General features: G+C 42.2%; 1 protein-coding gene across 1 annotated transcript in view; it reads left to right on the forward strand.

Moving 5' to 3' along the window:
* PDE11A (phosphodiesterase 11A) overlaps window positions 1–22,638 on the forward strand; it is a 319,917-nt gene that overhangs the window by 184,652 nt on the left and 112,627 nt on the right. The window lies entirely within an intron of this gene.

The raw sequence follows: 22,638 nt of genomic DNA on the forward strand, positions 1-22,638 counted from the left end.
AGGTGAGCAAACTGAGGCACAGAGATGTTGAGTAGACATCAGGCCAAGGTCAAATGATTGTACGGAGTGTAGCCATGTAAGTCTGGCCCCAGAACTGGAGTTCTTCACTGCCAGGCTTAACCGCTCAGCATGACTTGCTTCCATCTGCAAAGGCCTATGAGTCTGTGAATGAGTGTCAGATATTCTTTTTCACCTCAGTCACCACCATTCCCTTAAAGGCAGCTCAGAATTCTTGCTTGTCTCTCAGCACTTCTACAGGCCATGGTCAAAACCTGGGAGTATGAAGAACCTGATTTTTCTCCCTTTTGAAAGTTTTGGTGTCTGCTTTTTTTAAGTTTTTGTGGAGGTTCACAGAATTATCAAGCAAACTACCGTAACTGTAAGGAAAATGACGTATTGTAATATTTGTATGTAATAACACTTAATGATGACTACACTTCTAAGAGTTTCATTTGCATGTAGCTGCATTTTTCTGCCCAGGAATAAAGGCACAGAGACCTTTGGGCCTGATAATTGAATCAGATCATTATAGTTTAGTCACACTTTAATGAAGAAAGGAGACAAGGGAAGACCCCAAACTCATAGTAGTGATGAGGGAATTGCTCGGAAAGGCAGTGAGCATACAGTGGGCATAGGTGAGCTGTTTGGGCTCCACCCAGGGGTGTGGCTTCACATTGGCTTAGAGAGATGCTTAGGAAAGACCTGTGGTGGTGACCCAGATCAGAAGGAGAGGCATGGTGCCAGCAGGAGGTGACAACTAACAATAGAGGAAGGAGACAGAACAACCAAAACCCAGGAGTCAGGGTTTATTTGTTGTGGAGATAAGCATCCTAAATACATCCAGATTGTGAGTGCTGTCAGCGCAGCACTATTTGTATGTTTTTCCACTGCCCTATCGCTACTGTCTTTTCTACTACCTTTCATAGTTCTTGGGACATAATAGCACTCAGTAAATAACTTGTTGAATGGATGAATGAGTGAATGAACGAATGGCTAAATAAATCCAAAAAACGTCAGTGTTCTACAACTGAAAACAATTGTTCATTAAGAAAATGTTAAAACTGTGACTGCATATAATTATTTATATTTTTAATATCTTACGTATATTTTATTAATATTTGCATAAAAATATTTAAAGCTCTTTTACTTTTATAAAGTTCAGTTACCTAGAAACTCTGTTCATGGAAATAACTTTTCATAATTATTTTACTGTTTTATATTTTTACTGTTATTATGATTATCATCATGGCTAAAAGAGGGAACGGGCAGACAGGGAGAAAGATAGCAAAGCTCACAATGGACTAAATATGACCTTGAAAGCTATTTGTTGGGACAGTCCAGAGCTTTAGCAGGGCAATATCAATAGCTGTCTACTCTATAAGGTATTGCCCTGTGTTCAGGCTTAATTCTTTGCTAAAGTAACACTATTGTCTTGGAATCTACCATGCTCTTCTATTGTTAGCTCACAAACATACTAAAAATATGAAGTATTTAAATTTGAGAACAAAGGTTATTTCATCTTAAAATTACCAAGATTATTAACTTAACTGATTTATTCCAGATTTTATCCTGAAAGATATTAGCTAGTATCTTATTACAGTATAATTGAGATATAGTAGATAATTTTAACCTAATGGCTTTTTTCTTGATATATAAAGTAAATAAAATATTATCATAATTGGTAGCTGATGTCTTATAATTGTAGCAATAACATTAAAATGTAGTGAGCTTAAAATAATCCTGTACAGACACTGAAAAGTATTTACTGAAATTTTATGCTAGAGTATGTGCAATGGCAGTTTCCTAACATTGTAGCTAAATAACTGTAAATAAATACTTTGGTTTTTTTTTTCGACCAATATGTACAGACAAACCATATTTACATTCAAATATATTGTAAACTTTGCTACCTACATACGTTTTTTAACAGAAATTTATATATATATACACATGAGAGACAGAGAGAGAGAGAGAGAAAGAGAGAGAGAGAGAACGAGAGAGATATGAAATCTGGAATCAGAGTTATCCGTGAGATTTCATGAGTTAAAGGATGGCTGAGTCTCAAGGTATTGGATTATGCCCAGCTAGGACCGAGCTAGTGATCAGTGATTCAGAGATTAAGCCAGAGTTTGGGAAGAAATTGATTTTTTCTTCCAGTGCTAAAAAGCATCTGGAGGTCAAATACATGCATACACAGGCCAGACTCCAGTTGCAGCCCAAGCTGTACCACATCTAGGATTCAGACATGTCTAGAAGACCAGTGAGATGTGGTCTGTTTACCTGAGAGACTAAGAGGACTTCTGAGTCAAGAACTCTTCCTAATGGAACTTAAGGCCACATGCCTCAGTGTCTGGATGATTCCAAGTTCAGTACGGGGTTTGTCTCTTGGATTTGTCCCTTACCCTAGCCTCCCATGGATGCACATTCTCAGCTAAGGACATGAGTGGACATAAAAGGCATGAACTTTCTACAGTTTCAGTGCATTAAATGCCCCTGCGGGCACAGGGCTCAGGAGTGTCAATAGCACACAACACAAGGCAACGGCCCAGGGGAAGGAAGCATCACTATGGACCACAGGCAAGGCACCTTCCTACTAATATGACCAGCAGAGGTTGAAGGAATCCGTGCAGGCTGAGTAGTCACATTTTAGGGACAACTAAGGTATACCCTGAGAACTCCCAGGAATGAGTAGGGGAGATAATATTGGGGAGCGTGATATATACCATTAATTACTTTCAGTTCACTACAAGTTGTACTCCTAGGTGGCGTGGCCTAAAAGAACACAGATTTTATATATGATAAACCTGTAGTGAATCTTTAATAATCATTAAAGGTGGCTGATACCACCTTATCTTTCCTCATATCTTGTCTTCCCATTTCATATCCCTCCATGTTTGGGGATTTCTTTTCCTAATTTAGAATGCCATAGGAGAGGGGTAGGGTGTTTTTGTTTTGTTCTATTAACCCTATTTCTCCTATTGAGAAAAATCTCCTTGAGGGGTATGTAGTGGTGGGTGGGTGAATGGTGGTGAGAGTGTCAAAACCCTTCTACAAGTGTCCCTGGATGTTCTGACCAGAACAAGTAGGTGAAATAACATATAATTGCTCATCCAAGAATGTCAGAACTTAAGCTTGTTTTTTGTGGTTCTGGTGTATCATTTATACCTTGGAAAATAGTCCTTTTTATGGGGCTACCTATATAAAAAAGATCACAGAACTTTCTGGAAATGATGAATTAACTTTTCAAAAGTCTGATTCTGACTATAATGTTAATTATTTATCCTTTATGAGTTGGTTGTCCCATGCCTCGAGTAAGGAAACCAGGCTCTAAAGAATGGTTTTTATCCTCATTAATATTTACTGATCTTCTTTGAACTTGAAATAAGATGGGCCCGAAAAATTTGCCCAGACTTTGGTGCCCGTTTATATCTCTTTTGCACTGTGCTAAGAGGAATAATCTATCAAGGCCATATTGACAATTAGAGCTCTTTGAAGATGACTGGTTTAAAGGCTTTTAATAACCCAAAGATGCCAGGTATGATAACAGAGAAAATGAGTTTACTACACCAATTATATGCTCCTGTAATTTTACGCACTTTTCTAAGATTCCAGTGTGGTGGACAGACCAAACAGTTATTACTATATATGCCAGTTTACCAAATAAAATCAACTCATGGACATTCTCATGTTATATTGCCACCTTCTATTACCCCTTCTTTCAATTCCAAACTGCATGGGTTACGGCTACAATCAGAGATGGACTTGTTTACAGCACTGTTTTACTGCCTCAGTAATGAAACGCTGATAACTCATGTTGGGTGTTTGGGTTTGGACTACCTCTTGCATATTTCAAGTTTTCAATGTTAATGCCTAGGCCACAGATTAATATCCTGGTAAAGTAAATAAAGTACCGTGGAACAGGTATGCCCTGTGGCCTTTCCATGCCAAACTAAGAATGGCTACATCAAAAATAGCATCTGGCAACCCCCTCTGTGAGATAGATGGCAGGGGGAAAGCCGAGCAATGGGATGTGATGTCCTCAGCTTTTTGTTTTTTAAGTCATTAAGTTTGGAGAGACATGTTTGATGCATGAACTATTCAAATGTTATCATTAGAAGCCTCCGCCCTCAGAGCGGCCCCTGCTGTTGAGATGGTAGATGTCTGTCAGAGGCCCTACACAAGGGTCCCTGACAAGGAGGCAGGAGTTGGGGCTGATCCCCATTTGGCTGGCCAAGTGCATGCAATGCCTTGTATTAATTGATCCTCCAAAAGGTGCACCTTTTTCTAACTGCAAGAAGTCAACACAAATGCTGCCCTACCCACTCTATTTCCAAGGCCATGGAAAAGCCCAATCTTTGCAGCTGTTTCTTGCAGAGGAAAAGTTCACTGTGTAGAGAGGGGGTCATACAGTGGCATTTACCCAACTCCAGGTGATGTGGCCACCATAAAGGAAGAAGAGGTAGGGCAGGCACTGTGTGGCAGAGGCTCGGGGAGCTTGTGTTCCCCACCCCAGTCAATGGGGAGCACCTTCCAGCTCCTCTCCTACAGGCCAGGTGCTCCAACAGCCCTGGAGGTAATCTGGGACCTCGGGGTGCCAGGGAGGGAAGAAGAGCTTTCCACTGTTTCTCTAGTCTCAGCCCGCACAGCCTTCCTACAATGCTCCCTTTGGAAATCTCAACAACTAATGCCTTTCCAGTTCACCTCAGCTTATTTCTAAGGTTGTTAAAAAAATGACCTCGAAGCAATATAAACAGAATTCAGGTATCTTCTTACACCTAATCTATTCTGGCTCCTCGCTTGTCCCTGCCTCCTGAATTGAGGGGCTTGTTTTGACTTTAAATAGTATTTATGCCGAGTTTAACATCTGAGATTTTTTTTATCATCAGAGGAAGTTATTGAACCTCCAGCAGGAAATTGACTGCAGGGAAAACAGCTGAGTCAGCATTCTAAAGGGCATCTTCTGCCCCTGAGATAGCAGCTGTGCCGGGCGGGCTGCACTGCTTAGGACATGTGCATAAATATGTGGAGCGCTTTGTGTTCAAATGTCCACAGGTTCCTAAGAAGTTCTCTCTATGAACTGTGTCTTAATCAAGTGCCACATCAGAAAAAGGATGGCTGTACTTTGTCACTCTTGAGTATTGAAAATGTTGGTGGGGTGGGGGATGGGAGCCAGGGCTGCAAGTCCAGGCTGGCCTTTCCTACAGCTGAACTAAGCAGCTATGAGCCGAGGGCTCTTCAAGGACCCACCTGGCCAAAATATATCCTGTGGTGACCCTGACCTCCTCTCAGATCAATTTAAATAGCCACTATTTGTCACTCCTTCCCCTTTGAAAACAAAACAGGGACGCTAGCTCCAAAAGGTCACTCAAGCGTCTACTTCCTCTGGGAGGAAGATGGGCCTGGAAGGCTTTCTCCCACCTTGCTTACACACATTGACACAGCTGGGCTTACTGCATTCCCTAAGTGTCACACTTGAAGGCCCAGGGAGTCTGAGCTGGAAGGAATGAAATTAAAGGAAGTTCATTTTTTGTTTCAGAATAGTGCTGGGTCCTGAAGGTCCAGGGAAGCAGGAATGGAGGGTAGTAGTGTGACCCACTTATAGCTCTGACCCCTGAACAGTAAAATGAACTGTAAAGGCCAAAGGAGTAAGAACTTTCCAGAACACTAGGGCATCTGAGACTGTCACGCTTCTTTCTGGTTTTCCTCTAGTTAGAGCCATCGATAACTAAGATATGGCTGAGAAATAAAGAACCGAAAACCCCTCATCTCATTGGTATGGGTTTGTTTTAGCAATCACAATGGTTGGTTTTCTCTCTGTTCTTGCTTCAGTTCACATAGAAGCTACAAACTCCTGGCTGTTCTGCTTTGCTCACCCTCCTCTCCAGATGCACACTTTGGATAAAACTATACAGTCATCTTTGAGTCCTCACACCTTCTCACTCCCGCATGCTGTCCCCTCTGTCTGACTTCAGAACGTCTCGCAGGCTCCCATCATTCTCACGGTCATCACTGGTTCAAATCCTGCTTCTGTCTCGTGCAGACAGTGGCTATGCAGTGCTCTCTTAGCTGGTCTCCTTTTCTTGACCTACTCCCAAATTCGTCCTGTACACAGCTGCTAGATGAACAGCACTCATCTGTGTTGGTGCCAGTTTCCTTCTCACCAAGCTTAGTATCCTCTATAAGTCTCTAGATTCCATCATTTCGGATTCTTTAATTGGGCATTAAAAGTGCTCTGAACTGTAACTTCCAGTTCACTTTTTCATCCCGCTTCCCACGCTCTCACTTACCCACCCTTCACAAGAGTTCCATTTGCTATCCCCTCCTCCAAGAAGTTGTTCTCACTGTCCTTCAGACAGAAGTGATCTGCTTACTTGCCATTCTTTTATTGTATTTATCAGTTTCTAGCTTGTGATATATATCTTTGTGCAACTGCCTAATAACCTCGTTAAACTAGGAGCATTTTTAGGGAAGAATCCTCCTCTTAGTCATTTTTGTAACGCTTATATCACCGAAAGGCGTGCCTCACACCTGGGTGCTGGTGAAATGTCTACCAAGTGATGAAAATCATTGAACTGGTTGAAATTTCGGTGGCAGAGGAAGCTACAACATGTGAACAGAATTTTGAAGCAAAGATCGATGACAATGAGAGTGTCTGCAAATGAGGTTTTAACGTCTTGTTTTAAGTTCTTACTTGTTAGTTTTCTGTGTTTCCAAAGAAGCCTACCTAAATAAAGGGATTCATTTTCTTTGTTTAGGATATTCTCTTTGGAGTGTTCACTGTGATAGTATCTGTCCTTCCCTGCTGCAGGCGAAGGCCCCTCGCCATGAATTCCTAGTTGGTGCAGCAACTTCTTTAATATGAAATAAGATCCTTCACTCATGTATCCTGCTACCTCCACCCTGCTGACGAAATTTTTTAAAACTATTATTTTCTTGAATCTCAAGATACTTTTCTAATTCTTTTTATTTGTGTGGTCCTATAATCTGTCCCTTATTCCCGTTTTTGAAATTATGTACTGTTTTAGTAGTTCTGCATGTTTTTTCTCTGTTTTGGTAGTTTCGCATGTTTTGAAAATGGATCCATCCAAAATTCTGAGAAATGTGCATGACTCTTGATTCTGTTGGTCCCAAGGCACCATATGAAATACGAAATTAGGCGAGAATGTCTGATCTAAGGGCTTTCTGCAGTCTCAGTAGCCAGAGCTGCCCGTTTATAAGCAGTCTTTGTATGGCCAGAGACACAGTCAGACAGGAAACAGCAAACATGTAAATAGACAAAGCAGCCAAAGGCCTCATTTAAAATGTCTAAGCCTCAGGTTTCCTCATCTGCAAACCAAAGCCATTTCCAGCTGTAAAATGCTATAATTTTATGAACCCATAAAATTTATCTCTAGGGAGGAAGGGGAAAATAGCACACAAAGCAACATAAAGTTAACAAAACATCATGGGGTCCTTATTATTTCTGAATATCAAAGCTTTAAATTTAAGCTCTGTTTACAAACTTGGGTATTTGGTGGAAGAGTTGGCTCAGCTTGATTTAATTACAGATTATAAATGATTTCCAAAGCCCACCATGCCTATGTTATATTTGAAGGGTAATATAATACAATAATACTCATGAGGAAGATAAGTCATTACTTTAGGTAAAACAAGAGTCTTACTCTAAATATAAAAACTATATACTAATGCTACCTATAAATGTTTAAATAATAGTAATGTCTTCAATAATATAACTCAGTAGTATACAAAAATCTTCTCAGACCCATTATCTCAATTGAGCCTCTACCCTTTTGGTGAGTACGGGGCTATTATACCATGTTTCCCCGAAAATAAGACCTAATTGGAAAATTAGCCTTAGCATTTTTCAGGATGACATCCTCTGAACATAAGCCCTAATGTGTCTTTTGGAGCAAAAATTAATATAAGACTCGGTCTTATTTTCGGGGAAACATGGTAGTTCCATTTTACATATGACCCAACCAAGAACCAAAGAACCACCAAGAAAAATGCACATATTTCACTTTGATTTTTCCTCTCCAATGTTTTGTTTTGACCTTGAATACAATGCTTCTCCTTCAAGAGGCTGAATAGGAAAATGTAAGCAAAATCATGGAATTTTATCCTGAAGCCATTTCTTTTGAGTTAAGTATTGTTCTTGGAACGTTTGTGGCATTTAACAGTTTGGGAGCCAAATAAGCCTGAATAAGGATGATGGCCGAGAAAAACAGAATTTTTGGCTGACTGTAACAGACATTTTAAAAGAGACTTTTCATGGTTACTCTTTGGGCCATCAATATATAATGCTATTTTATTAGCAACTTCTTTTTGTATTGTGGTTGTGCCATCTCTGTGACTTCTTGCCCTGGGGTTTCAGACCGCTTAGAAACCTAAGGAAATTGGAAACAGCAAACGTTATGAAGATATTGCATCATTCTTAGCAAGAGAGCATATGATCCATTATTCTGACATCTTGTTTGTCTTCCTTACAGTCTGATTGGCTATCTAGCTGTATGGAAATCCCTCGACATCTGGAAAGCTCAAAGGAAAAAGAGCAGTCCCTCTTTATTATCTTGTGCTCTCCAGGCCTGCCAAGTACCTTGTAAGAAAGATAACAAGGATATGAGGTTGCAAACATCAGTTTAATGATAAAGCACTTGTCAGGAGATAAAGTCTTGTGTTTAAGGCATGAGAACTCATAAACTAGAGCCTATTTTGGGAGGATATGAGAAATGTGAAATGGAGTTTATATTTGTATAGTATTTCCTATGGTGACGCCGATATTAGGGACCTCGTGGACAATAATCTGCGTGTGGGAAATATGATGTCTTTAACATAAGAGTCTTGTGGTAGATTTTTAAGGATTTTAAAAGTTATTAGGTTGGTGCAAAACTACTTGTGGTGTAAACGGTTTAAAATAATTGCAAAAACCGCAATTACATTTGCACCAACCTAATATTATTCTGAGTTAATTGTATACTGACTGGATTGTGCGTGTGAAGAGAGAGAGAGAGAGAGAGAGAGAGAGAGAGAGCGCTTTAGCTCCAAGGGACAGTCAAGTGATTTGGAGTTTAGAAAAGGATCTTATGGTAGTTCGTTGTCTCCAAAGACAAGCAATGGAAAATCTGTGAGAAAACAAGATCTGAGATGAAACACTTTGGCCACTGGGTGCCATCCTTGCTCCACGTAAAGATTTGCTGAACCACATTTCTAGGAAAATGGTTAAAACCTGAAAGGCAGTCATTTAAAAGTAATTTCAAGATGTAATAATGTTTGTGTGTGCGCATGACCTGGAATATGTTAGGGACACAGGCAGCGTATTGATTTGCCCAGGCACGAGGCAGGACTGGGGAAACCTCCCCTCTACTTCAGCCGCATCAGCAAAGCCTGGGTAAAACCCTCTTGCTTGCTGTATCCCAATGAGCCAGCCAGTGGGTGGCAGGAGCAGCACAATGGAGGGCTGGGAGTTGTTGATGAGCTGGTGTGCCAGGTATGCGGAAGGGAGCAGGGCAGACGCTCCATTAATTATTTTTATTATTGCGTATATTACAGCATGCGTGTAACAAGACTGGAACCCAGCCGACTGGGTGCCTGTGCTCTGGCCCTTCAAACACATTCCTTTCATTATCAGAGCTGGTGGAGCTGTGAAGCACTCTTCCCCTGGCTAGGAAAGCTGCATGGTGGTGGAAAAGTAACTGTTTCAGGTGCTTTCTGTTTCCCTAGAAGCAATTCATGGAGTTTACGAAGACACCACCTCAGCCAGGCAGCCAGGCGTCAGAACGTCCTCAGTCAAGGACACAACATCTGTGCAGGATTTTGCTATCTTTGGATTTGACAGTCATGTACATAAAACCAAGAAATTACACTCAGCATTATGAACCTGGGTCGCCAGAGAGAATATTCTAAGACTGTCATGTAACACAGGCTGATGTTTCCTTCTTGGGCCTTAAACATTTAGTTGGGACTAAGAAGAATTAGGGTGTGAACAAGTAAGAATTTTAATAAAAATTGAGACCTGTTACAGTCACACAGTAACAGAAAACTCTAGAATCCTTTACACAAGATTACATTGTAGAAGGGATCCAAACTCAGAATAAATTTTAGTGCACCTTCCCAGGGTGGGGGCCTCGCTGGCCTCATACTTGGCCCGAGAAGGGGGCCCAGAATTGTGCCCCAGGTATTTCTTTAGACTCAATGTAATCAAATCCACACGCCCATGAAAAGAGAAAGTGTGAGAAAGGCTGGCAAGAACTGATAAAAGTGCAGGCTTTTTCACCTTATCCAGGGATAAAAAGGCTTACATACTATTCTGCTATTTATCATCTACAGGTGGATGGACTTTAAAACACATTTTCTGGGCTTACTGTAGGATAACATGATACCAATCATTTTATATTTTAAATATTGCTACTCATAAGAGTAGTGCTGTTATAGCTAGAGCATTCTTGCTGATTCAAAGTGCTTTCATAGCTCTTATTTCATTGAATGTGACCAGAAACCTTTAAAGGAAGAATCAGTGGCTATATCGCATCTATGGATCAGGCAGCTGAGGGAGATAGCACACTGCCTATTTGGAGGTAGAGGTCCTTTTCTTGGACCCTCCTACCCAGGATGCTTTCTCAGTCCGCTCAATGTGATGGTCACCTGGAAAATCCAAAACTTTTAATGAACACTTTACCTCGTGCCAGGTCTGTTTTCAGTATCTTATCTTTATTAACTCATTTAATCCTCACAAAAACCCTACTGTTATTTTTCTTATTTTATAGGTGATAAAACATTTCAAAGAAATGCCCAATTAATTACAGTGTACAAACTAAGAAGTTGTGGTATGGGTAGGTTCGTACAATTTGTAATAGTCCCTTTCAAAATGACATGGAACCCTTTTTGATTTAGGTCCTTCTGGTCCTGGCGTGGCCCTAGACTTATAAGCCCTTCTATCATCATGGCTTAGTTCTCCAACAGAGTTCACATTTCAGAAGACTCTACTAAGGGTGTTTTTGTTTGTTTGTTTGTTTGTTTTTAAGCTTACATAGTTTGTAAGTTAATCCAGCCCTACTACTTAACAGGTGTGCTTTCTCAGCCTTCAACATGCTGGAATATCAACTTCAAGGGATGGGTTTGTGGGATCTAAAAGCAATTTTCCCACCAAAGGCTAAATCCCAGACAACTCCTATGCTGAATGATCCCATTCCTCTCTTTACTAGGCTCATTTTCCTAACATATATTATTCATCTTAGGTCTTTCCGGAGACAGAGGGGAGCTCTGTGAAAACCAAGCTTTGTGATGGTTTCTACAGAAACAGGTGGCCATCCTCACCACTGGGCTTAAATTTGTCAAACAACCCCATGAAACACTGAAGCTGGGTTTTAAGGAAGGACACTTTGTACTCTTCCCCTCACCACCACCAGGAAAGCCGCAGCATTCAGAAAAGACAGAAAAGAGGGAGAGAGGCTTTCTAGGATGACATTGTTCCAAAATGAAAAATCATTGGAATTGTGCTCCCTTTAAAACCATGGAGAAATTTATGTTCTGCCTGAAATATCTTTCAAACCATCAGTGATCTCCTTGAAAACAGCTTTTCTCTGGTCCTCTGAGGAGTGATGTGCAAGAGCAAAGGCTGGTCATTTGGATACCCACCTTCAAAACCAAAGGTCCAAATATTCTATTGTTAGGACTGTCCCTCTCTGCACTGGGCTGTGATCAAGCATCTCTCTCTACATGAGCTTTTTCACCTGATGCATAATTTACTCATGAGAAGGCAGGATTGAGTAGGTTGCAAAATTCCAGTAGTAAAATCTTCTGCCGCTATATGATATACATAAGCCCCAGAGTTCCTCCCAGGAAGAGTTACAAACAGGAGTACGCTGAGTACCCAAAGGTAAACCTGCCCCATGGAATGTGCTCCTGCAAAGCCAACTGCTGCAGGCAGAGCCACCTCACCACTTCCAGAGTCGGCTGCAACAAGCACCTAGTTGGTCCCTTGAGCCAAATGTGCAGAGCCGTATCATTGCAGCATTGAGCTCCCAGGTGTGCCCACTGCAGCCTGGCTTTCCTTAGAACGGGGTAAACATGGCCTGTGTCAGGGCCTAACTTTCTCATCTTTCAGCAACCTCCTCTAGGAAGAACAAGTCTCAAGTTTCAGTTTGGAGAATCTCAGGTAAGTTTTCTGATTGGTGCAGTTTGGGTCAAGTGCCCATCCCTGAACCAATCAACTATAGGGTTGTGGTCATAGAAGAATATGTCAGCTCCCAGTGGGAACACATGGTTGGAGTGGAAGAAGGACCACTTCCTCTAGAAAGGGAGAGAGTACTAGGCAGATAGTCTCATAGCTGCCCTTCACAGGTGAGGTATACATGCATGTCATGTTCAGATAATGACAGATACTCATAACAGCCCCTTCCTAATTTATAATTTGTAGACACAAGGTGATACCCACCGGTGAGCTATCTGCTGAAGTGATTTCCCAAGCAACTTTGTTTAAATCACATTATTGAAAAGAATATTCGATTGTGTCCTTTTTAAAGCAGTTCTGTTTCCACTGATGGTCACCTTGATTTGGCTGTCAAACTCACCCACACCTTATAAGGCAAATCAATATCATTTCCAGAAATGTGCCAATGAAATTGGCCCAGGAACTGCTCCTTAACTACTTCATCTGGTCCTGTCATAGCAGTATCGTCCTGTTGTGTTGGAACACTGGAGGCTCTGATGTATAACCAGAAAAGCCCCCTTCAACTGGACCAACCAATAACTCAGATTCCTTCTGGAGTAATCATTTCTTCGTGAACTAATTAGGACCTACTGGAGAAGTATGCAGATCAAATAGGCCAAACATCCCTATATATGATATCTGAAACTCACAGTAAAATAGCTCAATTCCTGATCTACTTCCTGGCCTCATTAGAATTCAGTTAGTAGAAGGACATTCTTTCCTAGAGGCTCTTTGGCAGATTTGTGTATGAACAGTTAACCCAGTGTTAGCAAAAGCAGTTACTTGTATCCAAACAGCTCTCTCTGGCTGCAAAGAGAATCCCAAAGCTGTTTAGACAAGACTTTGCTTATCCTCCCACCAGGATGCAAATGTTTTAAATGGACAGAGAGAGATAAAATGCAGCCAGCGCTGGCCCCAACAGTGACCACATCCTGTGGCTGCTGGATTTTTGGACTTGAAGGTCAAGGGGGGGAGGTGAAGGAGGGGACACTGGAGACAAGGAGACAAAGAAAAAATTTAAAGGCCTTCTTGACATTGTTTAAAATTATTTCCCTCAATAAACAAGTTTGTGCTTTAAAATGTATCAATACAAAACTACAAAAGGTATGTAGAAATACACATATATTTCTACGACAGATAAAACTGCTAATCAGACCATGAAATGCAGGATAGTTGAGGGTAAGACAACCTTGAGTTGGTTTCTTTTCTTTTTTTTTTCCTGCAGTATTCCCGTAACTGTTCTTCAGATGCCTAAATGTAGACTCAGGGAGATTTATTTTTCTTCTAACAGGGTATGTTATAGTTGTCACTCAGCCTTGAAATAGTTTTCCTCTCCAGTGGAACGTCAGGTCAGTAATATATTTGCATAGCTATTCCCAACTGTCACTCTTCTACCAGCCTAATGAGTCAGCGTTGCTCGGGATGCTCCGACAGCCAAGAGCAGGCTTCTAAGCTGCTACATTTAAGAGACATGTTTTCAAAATATTCGCAGTCACCCAGCAACAGGAAAAGGTATTTCATTGGCTCTCTTGCTGTCAGCTAGAAAGGAGGAGAGACGATCCGGATGGACTTCAGCTGTTAAGGTCAAGATGAGGCAGTGGAAAGGGGGAGGCTAGATGTTTGCACACAGGGGCCTCTCAGTGGTGAATGTGGTTTCTTTTATAAGTATCATACAAAGCACAATGTTTTCATCACCCCAGATAAGAATTGCATGTTAAAGAATAATACTGTAATGGGGCGGGTTGTTTTCATCTGCAGTGTCGTAGGATGTACAAATGATCAGTCTTGGCCCCCAGGCTTATCTGCCTGATCAAAGAAAGTGCCGTTGAATGTAAGAAATAAATTAGAGCTTTTGGTGTGGAAACCAATTAAGCCACCCTGTGCTAGAGGTGAGACGCCATGTAGAGTAGGTCTTCTAAATGCCTAATAAATCCCATAAGTTACTTTATCAATATCTGATCTTGTGAATTATCTTGCCCTTAAGAAAGTCTACTTTTACTCTTGAAACTGATTTCCCCCCCAGAAAAAAACCCAAGGAAAGAGCCAAGGAGCAAGTCAAGGTTACCCAGGCCTTGAATCATAGGCTATCACATACCTCCTCCCCCGGTCTCCTTTCATTTCTCCTTCAGGTGGTCCCATGCAATCCATACAGGAAAACCAGTTTTCCTCTTTCTTTTTGTACTCCTTTTGTGTTACTATAGGACAGAAAATTAATACTGATTTGGTGCGTATGTGAACTCAAAGCAATTAGGAAATGCTCTGAAAAGAATGTGCTGTAAATCCTTACAGACAAGAAAAAAAATAAATTCTTAAACTGATGACACCTAGTCCTTGCTCGAGGACCTGGCCTCTCGGCACTTCAGGCTGTATGATAGACATTATTTCTCAATAATTAAGAAGAGTGAGCCTCTAAAAGCTTCAATACCGAGAACATGTACATATCCTGTCATTGGTTAAGGACTTTGGTCTAACGCAGAGCAGTCCGTTTGATTATAAGAGCTCACTCAGGGTAAACTCTTCACTGCGGTTCACAAAGGCAGCTGCTCTTTGCCGGCTCAGAGCAGCAAAATGGAGGGAAGGGGTTGCCAGCTTTTCCAGAGAGTTAGACAGATTGGAATTAACCCTAATTATTAGTATATATAATTAACAACGGGCAACACATTAACTACAGATTCAATACTATTTTACGCATGTTAATTTTAGACTCACATTAGTACATTAGTATGTGAATATCATTCCTGTGTATCTCTAATGAGTATAAAAATGATACCATTAAATTTGGTATTTAACTAGACTCTCAGCTACTTGACAATTGCTGTACCTCCAGTGCCTAACACAATGCCTGGCACATGGGAGATGCTCAATAAATATTTCTTGAGTGACTAAAGCAATAAATTGATGACTGAATTGATGAATCAATAAATGACACAAAACTTGCAAATTTGCCTGAGTTTCACAAATGACAAGCAAGCCTTAGAAAGTTCTGAAACATTTCTGTCTTATTTCGCACATGTGTCCAATGAAAACTAAACTCAGGGGACATGATCTTGTTCAGTCACACATCTATGAAATGGAAATTATTATTACCACATTTTGTGGATGAGGAAACTGAGGGCAAGAGGTAAAGTAATTCACCCAAGGGCAGAGTTAATAGGTCACAAGTACAAGATTTGAACTCAGTACTGTTTTAAGTACTGAAGTATGAACTTATGGAGCAGAACACGCTGACTTTCCCCACAACATTAACCTTTCTTCTGTTTCAAAGTACAGAGTAGAACATTGAGGAGAAAATGCTTGTGGGATTCAGATACCATTTTGGAGAAGATACAAAATAAACTGAGAGTCAAGAGGCAGGAAGTTCCTCATGGAATTTTCTGAGCTAAATATGCAGAGGTGGGGAAAGGGTTTGCGTGGGTTCAGATTTGCCATCACCATCACTAGACCTGGGTTCAATCCCACCTCTACCTCACACTTCCAGTGGGACCATAGGCAGTGCCTTATCCCCTGTGAACCTCCCTTTCCAGACAGAAAAGTGGGATAATAGAACCACCCTGTCACACAGGACGGCCTGCAGGGTCTCTGGTCCCACTACCCACACAAGAACGCAGGATATGGCTAGGCCAAAAAGGAACACCCACGGAGCCATAAATAGGGGAGTCATATCTCTATATTCTCGCTGGCGGCTGGGTTGGAGAAACAAGAAACAGGAGCCACACAATTCTCAACCCTCACTGTGCCGCTTGCAGGCTCAGCCACCATCTTCTTGCTAGCTCCCCCTTTTCTGCTAGCGTAGCCACGGCAGTTATATTAGTGGCCAATTGCTCACTGGTTACAGCTGACGGCCAACTAGCCACAGCTGCTGGCCATTTGATCACAGTCGACGGCCATTTACTACCTGAGCCAGCACCTTTTTATGTGAGGCTGAGAGCCTGGAAACTGCTTTTTGGGGCTCTGTCCCCACACTCCACCCCTACAGGGACTCGCCTCACAATCTACGCGACAAGCGTCTTCCGCGAGGGGCCCTGTGCGAGGAGCCTGGAGGTGAATGCTATTTCCTGGACACAGCCCAGCTCTCTGGTCACAGCCAGGGTTTCTCAGGGCACCACCAGTACTTCTGGGCACAGCCAGACTTCCTGGACTTCTTAGGGTACCACTAGTCTCCCCGGGCACAGCCAGGGTTTCTCAGGGCACCACCAGTACTTCTGGGCACAGCCAGACTTCCTGGACTTCTTAGGGTACCACTAGTCTCCCCGGGCACAGCCAGGGTTTCTCAGGGCACCACCCATACTTCTGGGCACAGCCAGACTTCCTGGGCTTCTTAGGGTACCACTAGTCTCCCCGGGCACAGCGAGGGCCTCTCAGGGCACTGCCACTCTCTCTGGGCTCAGCCAGACTTCCTGGTCTCAGCCAGGGCTCTCAGGGCGCTGCCACTCTCTCTGGGCTCAGCCAGGGCTCTCAGGGCACTGCCACTGTCTCTGGGCACAGCGAGACTTCCTGGGCTCAGCCAGGGCTCTCAGGGCACTGCCACTCTCTCTGGGCTCAGCCAGACTTCCTGGGCTCAGCCAGGGCTCTCAGGGCACTGCCACTCTCTCTGGGCTCAGCCAGACTTCCTGGGCTCAGCCAGGGCTCTCAGGGCACTGCCACTCTCTCTGGGCTCAGCCAGACTTCCTGGGCTCAGCCAGGGCTCTCAGGGCACTGCCACTGTCTCTGGGCACAGCGAGACTTTCTGGAATCAGCCAGGGCTCTCAGGGCACTGCCACTCTCTCTGGGCCTCTCAGGGTACCGTGCTGGAACAACAGCGTCTCACAGTCAAGGTGCTTACATATTCTTGATGGCGGCCGGTCAAGACACAAAAGCAAACATCGCCAATTCCACTACATGGTGGTATGTTCCCAAACAAACAGTCAAGCTGTCCATTAAATCAGGGATGGAAGGCAATTCCCCATAGTCCATAGTCATTCGCCAGGGCTGTCCTGGGGGTGAGGGATAACCTTGACCTCACCCTCAGCTCCCACGGAGGACTCAGCAAGCGTTTCCCCCTGGGACTACAAGTCCTGCATCCGGGCTGCCTCAGCAAGCACTTTCCAGCCCACGGGGCCGCAACGACCTTCGCTTTCTCCGGCCTTTGCTCGTTGGGGAACCGTCCACGTCTTTCCACCCCTCCACGGGGTCCAGCTCTCCGGCAGCTGCTCCTCCTGGTCTTCCTGAGACTGAGTGTTCATACACACAAACTGCTCCACCGCCCTTCGGAGAGCTTTGGCCAGCACCATACCCTGCTCGCTGCGCCATTTGTCGTGCAGGGGACCCTGCTCGCTGCGCCATGTGTCATGCGGGGCGGCCTGCGGGGGATCCTGCCGACTACGCCAAGTGTCACACAGGACGGCCTGCAGGGTCTCTGGTCCCACTACCCACACAAGAACACAGGATATGGCTAGGCCAAAAAGGAACACCCATGGAGCCATAAATAGGGGAGTTATATCTCTATATTCTCGCTAGCGGCTGGGTTGGAGACACAGGAACCAGGAGCCACAGAATTCTCAACCCTCACTGTGCCGCTTGCAGGCTCAGCCACCATCTTCTTGCTAGCTCCCCCTTTTTTTGCTAGCGTAGCCACAGCAATTATATTAGTGGCCAATTGCTTACTGGTTACAGCTGACGGCCAACTAGCCACAGCTGATGGCCATTTGATCACAGTTGACGGCCATTTACTACCTGAGCCAGCACCTTTCTATGTGAGGCCGAGAGCCTGGAAACTGCTTTTTGGGGCTCTGTCCCCACACACCCCAAGGGGCTGTGTAAAGATTAAATGAGATGACAATATGGAAAGAAATGTATTTATCCTGGCACATTGCTGATGCTCAATAAATATTAGATGCCTTTTCTCTTTCTCCTATACCCTTACATGAAAAGGATGGAGAATCTCATTTGTTTAGCGGGATATGAAAAGAGCCCATAAAATTATGCGGTTTTTCTCTGTGATCTTATTTAATCAGTAAATGTTGATTCCTTTTTAAGGAGGAAGAGAAATGTATTTTCTATTCCACTGAAACTCTAGAAAAGTTCAGAGATAGATGCAAATTTAAGCTGGAAATTTATGTTAGGTAAGGCTTTCCAAGGCTCCAGCTACCAGGCTATTGCCCAACTTTCATTTCTCAGGCAACCTGCACTATGGTTGGTCATTTCATGGGTTTCTATCCCCTACCAGCTCAAGTGGGAGACAGAGAAAGTCTTGGAAGATTTACTTACAGCAGAGGTTCTCACCATTTTTTGTAAGGAAGAGCAATTTCTCACCTACCTAAGGTTATGATATTAGCAGGTGTCGGTTTTCAAGGAGAGATTCTGGATGAAACAGGTAGCCTGTCCATTCCCACTGGAAATGGCGACAACCAAGGAGAAGGAAGTGGGATAAGGAGTGGGCCTGTGAAACTAGCATATCCACATACCAGCTAAACTTCACGATCAATTGGTGATCCAGATCTGACTCCAGAGAAAGCTTCTTTCTCTGACACATCAGAGCTTTGGGGATTTTTTTCTCTCACTCACTATGGCTCTGTGCACTAGAAATGGGATAATAAGTGTCACTAGGTCAGAGGTTCTCAGCCCTGATTCGTCCAGGAAAGGGAGACTTTAAAAACAATACCAATACCTGGATATAACTCCATACCAATTGAAAAGAAGTGAGGCAGAGGGCTAGCATTGTAATATTTTTTGAAGCACCCAGGAGATTCTGTTATGGAGTTAGGAATGGAAAGCGCAGGTCTAGCTAATGTTTCCCAAACTGGTCTCATAGAGCACCGTTGCACAGAATATTAATGGATGTGCCACTAAAGGTGTTTTGGTAAATAAATATTCGATCAAATAAAGTTAAATAGGTGACTGTACTGCACCATTTCTGAGACTGCGTATCCTCATGTGCCTCAGATGTAGAGTACCAACTTTGCCCAGTTATTTTTGTCCGCACCTTTTTCAAAGCCCATCTGCTAAATGGCTTCTCCAACAGGGTGCCAGGGAACCCAGTCTGAGTACATGCTGGCCTGGGTCCATGCGTTGTCAAAAGAAAGGCACAGAGAATCCCGAGAAGAAGGAGTCGAGGCATCCACCTCTCTACCACAGGATATGCAGATCCTGGCATTGAGACTCTTCTGAGAATGAGCCTTTAATTATGTGCTCATCCTTAAATAATAGTTGCAATAAAGACTTGTCTCAGGAATTTCCAAAAAGCAAGTCACTTTAATTATAGTAATGTGTATTTCAAAGCCGCTCCGTTTTTATTATCAGTATTTCTACCCGGAAAAGAAAATGCGTTGCTGTTTTGAGTTGTAAATTGCCATAAAGAAGGGGAGCTCCTGAAGATTCATATTGCCTTGGAATACCCAGAGACACTCAGAGAGCAGGTCTTTACCTCCAGCCAGGGATCTCGGAAAGGAGGTGGAAATAAAACGGAACTGACAGTGATATTAAGCTTGAGTATGTGCAGGAATTAATGATGTACTAACTATCTAACTGCCTAAAATAAAAATGGGTAGTCAGTGATTTGTATTTTACTGGGCAGAGGTGGCAGAGTTTCTTACGTGCAGCTGAGATTATACACTGCTGCAAATGAAACCTCAACTCCAGTTTTCAGGATCTGAGAAGGGAGCTCGCTGAGCATGCATCTTCTCTCTGCCCAGGACATTCTCTAAATAAGTGACCTATTCGTTCTTCCAACGACCTCACCATTTTTCCATTTGTAGTTGGTGATATATAACAATTAGCAATTTCTAAGTCACAGTAAAATAGTGGCCATACTCCATGCCAAACAGCCAAGGGCCTCAGGAGTTATTCAAGTCAGGTGTAATGAGAATAACAGTAATAATTATTATTGCTGTCATTTGTTGAGCACCTACTATGTGGCAGGCACATGTGTTACCTTAATGTAATCATCAAAACAGCTCTCTGAGATTAGTGATTGGGGCTTTCTTGACCTGATGGGTAGCTACAGCTCAGAGAGGTAAAGTGACGTGTTCAAATCAGTATCGAAGCTGGGATTGGAGCTACCATCTGTAAATGCTCTTTGCAGTCAGCCTTGCTCTTAAATGTATGGTATACCGTGTTCCATCAGTGAAGGGAAGTGACAATTAATACAGAGGAGAGAACAATATGTGTTTATAACTTCCTATGTGAACTATTTCAATATATGGAGATTTGAATCTCTATAATATTTTTAAAGCATTTTTCCATTTTTAAAGAATACTTGGGGAAAAAAAAGAATACTTGGCATCATATTATGTATTTGTGTTCTTATTGGCAAAATGATTTATGGGACTTAAAATATCAGATTAGTGAACATGTATATATTTATGTAGATATAGACAGATACACACACATATGCCAGCTTCTATTTTGTCTAGTGAGCACCCTTTGATGTCTTTATTATGAGAAGATGACTTCCCAGACTCATTTCAGTGGCATATTAACTCCTAGTTGTTTGGGGAACTGTGATATTGGATTTGCTTTATCTGGCCATATTCCTTTAATGAGCCCCTTCATGACACATTTATTGGTAAGAAAGTTGGCTGGAGTGAGGATCACAGTCTGTGGCCGTAGAAAATAACAAAGCTAACTAGCTTCTTAATTCCACAATCACTACCCTGAAAGAGAACAATAATTTTTGACATGCTTAATCTGACTGAAATATGAATCTAATGTTTGGCGACCTCTGGGAAGAAAGTGTAAAGACAGAACAATAACACCCCCCAACCCCCCAAAAAGGCAGTTAAAAGATGAACTCCTTTATCTCCAGCAAAAATAATGGTAGATGGTTGCTAAAATATATTGTGTCTGGTGGGAAAGTAGTCCACTCTGGCGTATACTTGCAATAGCATACCCTGTATTTGACTCAAAGAAAACAGCTTTTGGCATTTCTCCACATTATTTTTCACCCCCTAATTTGAAAGCAGAAAAGTTCTAGTTCTGACAAAAGGCTATTTTGATATTTTATTTTTATTCCCCGGAAAACAGCTTCCAATGCCAAAGAATAATTTTATCAATATAAATAATCTACCTTCAGGTGTTTTATATCATAGTCAATGACAAACTAGGAAATGTAACATTTTTTGCTTTGACAGCCCATGAAATCCATCATCTATTTTCATAGATCTTTCATTCAGAAAAAGATTTGGATTTTAAAGATTTATGGTCTGATCAGAAATATTTGAATAAAAAATTTGCAGCTTTTCAAATCAATATCAGGATTTACTAGTAAAAACCTAGAGTCAGTTGGTGAAATGTTATTGTAGTCATTTATCCTTTGTGACCTTTAAAAGATTACAAAAAATAACTGCTGTCTCATCCCCATAGTTTATACCCAGCAACCCTAGATAAGAGCAAGGAGCTTTTTTCCTTCACCCTGCAGTTCATGACTCTTCAAGAATTACCCATATACTGTTGCTAGGAGGTAGAGGGCACTGCATGATTTCAGATTTAATAAGACATGAATAGATATGACAAGAAAAGGGCTTTATTCACCTGGTGTGTCTTTATAAGAGGACCTGGAATGATGAGAAATCATTACTTGATTCATTTGCAGAATATAAATATAAATTTCAGAATATAAATTTAGAATCTGTCTACTCTCTTAGATGTGTTAGTGTGCATTTCTCCTATATGGGTTCATAAAATGGACTCATTCTAAAATTTCCATTTAATTGGATCATCATCATAAAGGAAAACTATTTCCTCTCAGTGGTAATTACAATTTTAAGGATGTTCTCTCTTGGATAAATTTTATTATTTATCATTTATTATATTTATTAAAAATGTTTCCATGTGCTGGAATTTTCTTGGTGTAGCAGTATAAATGTGATAATTATGTTAAATGCATTTTCTGAAATGTCTCACACTCAAAGCAAAGCTACAGAATACTGCTAGTCAGAGTCCTACCTAAGAGAGATTGGGCAGAGCACCCTGAATGTTGGTAACTTCTGCCTCCAATGGGGAGGGGAACTTGGAAGGGGCAGCAGGGTCTGGTAGAGAGAGCCCTGGTCTGGGTATCAGGAGATTCTGATCCCGGCATTAGACTGGAAGGCACCAGCCTTCTGTCATTTTCAGACCTTCTGAGTGATATCCGGAGGCCCACCCCGTTCTCCTTCATTCCTAATGAGCTGAGCTGAGGATGAGACAGAAGTCTCTCAAATGCTTTCCTGAAATCCCTGAAAGCTACAGGCAATCCTGTTAGAGGCAGGCCTCACTTTGGGTTCTTGATCCAAGAACCCAAAGATTCAAAATGGAGCTCAGAATTAGAAGGTACCTGGGTGGGGGAGGGGGTGGGATAGGAAAGAAGAAAAGTGAATAGACTCATTCCAGCATCGCAGAGGATTTAAGTTAGTCCAAGAGAGCTATTTGGAGTACTATCCAAAACACCTCCAGCATCAACTTCTATTCTTTCCTTC

Source organism: Rhinolophus ferrumequinum, chromosome 8 (assembly GCF_004115265.2).
Source record: "Rhinolophus ferrumequinum isolate MPI-CBG mRhiFer1 chromosome 8, mRhiFer1_v1.p, whole genome shotgun sequence".
Lineage (NCBI taxonomy): Eukaryota > Metazoa > Chordata > Mammalia > Chiroptera > Rhinolophidae > Rhinolophus > Rhinolophus ferrumequinum.